This window comes from Bison bison, unplaced genomic scaffold (assembly GCF_000754665.1).
Source record: "Bison bison bison isolate TAMUID 2011002044 unplaced genomic scaffold, Bison_UMD1.0 scf7180017860360, whole genome shotgun sequence".
Classification (NCBI taxonomy): domain Eukaryota; kingdom Metazoa; phylum Chordata; class Mammalia; order Artiodactyla; family Bovidae; genus Bison; species Bison bison.
Window position 1 is genome coordinate 530,882 of NW_011490932.1, and position 5,319 is coordinate 536,200.

Below are 5,319 nucleotides of genomic sequence, written 5' to 3' on the forward strand. Positions count from 1 at the left end.
CATTGCCTGGAGAAGGCAATGGCACCCCACTCCAGTACTCCTGCCTGGAAAATCCCATGGACGGAGGAGCCTGGTAGGCTGCAGTCCATGCAGTCGCTAAGAGTCGGACACGACTGCACGACTTCACTTTCACTTTTCACTTTCATGCATTGGAGAAGGAAATGGCAACCCACTCCAGTGTTCTTGCCTGGAGAATCACAGGGACGGGTGGGCTGCCATCTCTGGGGTTGCACAGAGTCAGACACGACTGAAGTGACTTAGCAGCAGCAGCAGCAGCTCCTGCATTGCCAGTGAATTCTTTACCAGTTGAGCTACCAGGGAAGCCTGAAACATTTTAAAATGTAAAATAATGTCTATATGTATTTCCCTGGCGGCTCAGATAGTAAACAGTCTGCCTGCAGTGCAGGAGATCTGGGTTCAATCCCTGAGTCGGGAAGATTCCCTGGAATAGGAAATAGCAACTCATTCCAGTATTCTTGCCTAGAAAATTCCATGGACATAGTCTGCCAGGCTACAGTCCAGAGGGTCAAAAAGAGTCCGACACACTGAATGACTAACACATTTCAAAAAGCAGATACTACTTTTACATAAATTGCTCAGAAGAGGAAATCATTGAGATAAAGAACAGGAGAGAACAGGATTTGTAAGCCAGAGGAGAATGCAGGTAGTTTAGAAAAAGATCTTATTTGTACATTTTTGGTGTAAACTAGTTAGCTGGTAATCTCCTTGAGTAAGCTGAATATAAAGATAGCAAAAGCTTGAGGAGTTTCCAGAAAACCGTGAGCCCCCTCCATCAGCACATCCACCTTGCTGAGGTCAGGTCCACACCACTTCCCTCATGGGGATGTCTTACTTGGGATATGTTGATAAGTCAAACTACACGAAGTTTCCATGGAATTTTAAATTTAAGGACATTCCTAATACTTGTACAAAAAGAAAGCAAACACTAAGCAATAGAGTGTCAGAAAAGAACCTAGTGTGGTGGTGTAGGCACAGAAGATGAATCCATAGAAGTAGGTTATTCTTACTGAAATGGAAAGTTATATTTAGGCAGGGTAGACTATGAACCAGATTATGAACATCTCTGAATTTACATCCCTGAACAACTTCCATCTTCATGCCATAGGCATCAGAGAAAGGAAGAGACAGGGTGAACTGTTAAGGGATTTGCAAGTGAAGTGCAGGATGAGACCAGAAGCAGGCTCTGGTTAGGAGGCTGTGACAGCAGACAGTAACAGGCCTAAGGCTCAAGTTGGTAGATTCAAGAGACAATAAAGAAAGACACATGAAATGTAGTGGCACCTGAGGAGGAATATAGAAAAGAAAGGAACTGAATTCTCCCCTATCACCCACCCAGGGATCAAACCCTTGCCCACTGCAGTGGGAGTGCAGAGTTTTAACCACTGGACCACCAGGGAATTCCCAGTGACTTGAGTTTTTAACCTGAGCAGCAAAGAGAATGATTTATCAATAAATGAAAATCAGGGAATCTAATTTTTCCAGAAAAATGAGTTTTATTTTAGGAATATCATATTGAATGTATGTATGAAATCTCATCCTTGCCTACCTCCCAATCCCATACTGATACCTTTTTTTTCCTATTGCATTTATCAATCTAATGCAATTTACTTAGTTATAATATTTACTGACTACTCTCTTCTACCTGAAGAAGCTCCACAAGGGCAGAGATTTGGGGGGTTCTGTTCAGTGATATATCTCAAGCATCTTGAACTGGTACACAGTAAGTGCTCAATAAACATATTAGCTGAAAGCATTGGTAGACACAGCACCCAAGAAACAATATCCACCATGTGCTTGAAAAATAATGACTAACACACATGGAGAACCTGTTCCATGTAAAACATTGTTTGATGCTTGACTTGTCTCAAATTGTTACTGTAGGAGATTGCATCATCCCATCATTGCAGGTAGGGGCTTTCCAGATGGCGCTAGTTGCAAAGAACCTGCCTGCCAGTGCAGGAGACCTAAGAGACACAGGTTCAATCCCTGAGTCAGGAAGATCCCCTGGAGGATATGACAACCCACTCCAGTATTCTTGTCTGGAGAATCACCATGGACAGAGGAGCTTGGTGGGTTACAGTCCATGGAATCGTAAAAGTTGGACACGACTTAGCAACTAAACCACCACCACCACATCATTGCAGGTAAGGAAACTGAGGCACAAATGGTAAAGAAACAGCTTATTCAGGAAAGTGACAGAGCCAGGATTCCAACCCAGCTGAACTGACTAGAGAGCCCACACACCATGTCCCTCTCACTATCCATCACCATCTTGGGTGAAGAGACAACACGGGAGGAGCTGAAAGAGGCTGGAAATCAGATGCCTGACAGTATTAGCTGAAACGAGAAGCAGATGCTGAGAATATAACAAAAGACTAATGATAGTTGCTTACCTTCTCCAGGGTTCTTTTCCTAAGCAGCATGCTATTGATGATGCTAATAGGCTTGTGAACTTTCGTGACATCTTTGCAGATCTACATTATTGACTTTCAATAACAGGTTAAAAACATTCATTTTTTCAGAAATACTGTCCTTGGAAATCCCATTTTTAACAATAACAACAACAAAAATCTCTTAGGAAATTCACTACTGAGCTTGTATACACCAGGTATTTTAAGTGTGTAAAAAAAATAGAAAAAGTACATTTGACAGCCCTAAATAGAAGCCTCAGGAAGTCTACCTCTTAACTAATAATGCTTTGTCTGTTAGAATAGAGCAGAAAACTGGGGTCTCTTGTGGGTCGCAAGGAACTAAATGGAAATTCTGGTGTGTTACATCAGAAGTGGTCACATTATCACCTCCAGCTACTGAAAACAATAGATTGCCAGAGGCACACTTGTAAAGTTACCTCCAACCCTTTGAAGAGATTGTTCTGGTAATTCTGTTTTCAAGAGCGAATGTTAGAAAACTATTTCACATGTTAAATATTTTAGACAATCCATTTGCTCTCCTATCAGTAAAAGTCCTTTTTGTTGTAACAGCTACAGCTTATACTTGAATATGCTTATCAATATATGTTGAAATACCTAAATAAACTAATGTACATTTTTTAAAAACAAATATGAAATATCTAATTCTCATTGAAGCTGAAAGTCCCAGTTGTCCAAATAATTTAAATACCACCCACTTCTATTTCACACCTTTTTAGCACCAGAAGAAAACTGAAACTATGTGACTGCTCCAGAAGGAAACAATTTCCGTTTTCTTTCATTCTAGCTTGTTTGTGTAGTCAAAAGATGTCTGAAGCCCCCCCAGGAAAACAACAGTGAAATTGACAGGTGAGGAGATCATTGTATATTTTAAAAGGTAAATGATCCAACAAGGATAAATGGTATAGCACAGGGAACTACATTCAATATGTTGTAATAACCTATAATGGAAATGAATCTGAAAAATAATACATCTATATCTATATAAAACTGAACCACTTTGTACACCTGAAACAATGTAAATCAACTATATTCAATTTTTTTGAAAAAAGGTAAATGATCATGTTTCAGCAATTCAGTAAACTGGTATGTTATGGACACAATTACACCTCTTTTGGCCTGTTATTGTTTTTGTTCAATCACTATGTCCGACTCTTTGCAAGCCCATGGACTGCAGCACACCAGGCTTCCCTGTCCTTCACAACCTCCCAGATTTTGCTCAAATTCATGTCCATTGAGTTGGCAATGCCATCTCATCCTCTGCCTCTTCTCGTTTTGCCTTCAATCTTTCCCAGCATCAGAGTCTTTTCCAAGGAGTTGGCTCTTGGCATCAGGTGGCCAAAATATTGGAGCTTCAGCATCCATCCTTCCAATAAATATTCAAGGTTGATTTCCTTTAGAATTAACAGGTTTGATTTCCTTGCAGTCCAGTGGACACAAAACTCTTAACGGACACTCTTCTCCAGCACCACAATTCAAAAGCATCAGTTCTTCGGTGCTCACCGTTCTTTATGGTCCAACTCTCACGTCAATACACGACTACTGGAAAAATTATAGCTTTGACTAAATGGACTTTTGTCATCAAAGTGATGCCTCTGCTTTTTAATATGCTGTCTAGGTTTGTCACAGCTTTCCTTCCATGGGGCAAGCATCTTTTAATTTCATGGCTGCAGTCATCATCAGCAATAATTTTGGAACCCAAGAAGATAAAATTTGCCACTGCTTCCACTTTTTCCTCTTCTATTTGCCATGAAGTAATGAGACCAGATGCTATGATCTTAGTTTTTTGAATGTTGAGTTTTAAGCCAGCTGAAAAGCCAATGAAAACACTCTCCCCTTTCACCCTCATCAAGAGACTCTTTAGTTCCTCTTCATTTTCTGCCATTAGAGTGGTATCATCTGCATATCTGAGGTTACTGATCTTTCTCCCAGTAATCTTGATTCCAGCTTGTGATTCATCCAGTCTGGCATTTTGCATGATGTACTCTGCATATAAGTTAAATAAGCAGGGTGACAATATACAGCCTTGATGTACTCTTTTCCCAATTTTGAACCAGTTTGTTGTTTCATGTCTGGTTCTAATTGTTGCTTCTTGACCTGCATATGGGTTTATCAGGAGACAAGTAAGGTGGTCTGGTATTCCCATCTCTTTAAGAATTTTCCACACTTTGTTGTGATCCACACAGTCGAAGGCTTGAGTGTAGTCCATGAAGCAGAAGTAGATGGTTTTTTGGAATTCCCTTGCTTTCTCTATGATCCAATGAATATTGGCAATTTGATTTCTGGTTCTTCTGCTTTTTCTAAATCCAGATTGTACATCTGGAAGTTTTTGGTTCACGTACTGCTGAGGCCTAACTTGAAGGATTTTGAACATAACCTTACTAGTATGAGAAAAGAGTGTAACTGTAGGGTAGTTTGAACATTCTTTGGCATTCCCTTTTTTTGAAATCAGAATGAAAACTGATCTTTTCCAGTTTTCCAGTCCTGTGGCTGCTGCTGGGTTTTCCAAACTTGCTGACATATTGAATGCAGCACTTTAACAGCCTCATCTTTTAGGATTTAAATAGCTCAGCTGGAATTCCATCACCTCCACTAGCTTTGTTCATAGTGATGCTTCCTATGGCCAACTTGACTTCACACTCTAAGATGTCTGGCTCTAGGTGAGTGACCACACCATCACGGTTATCTGGGTCATTAAGACTCTCTGGGCCTAAATGAATTTCAATTGTATCATGTGAGTTTTAGCCTAGAATCCACAAAGCCATGCCCCCAAAGTCTAGATTTCCTAGGGAAGGAATTCCCAAGACCAGTACCATCCATAGCCTTTTAGGAACTGGGTCACACAGCAGGAGGTAAGTGGTAGGTGACT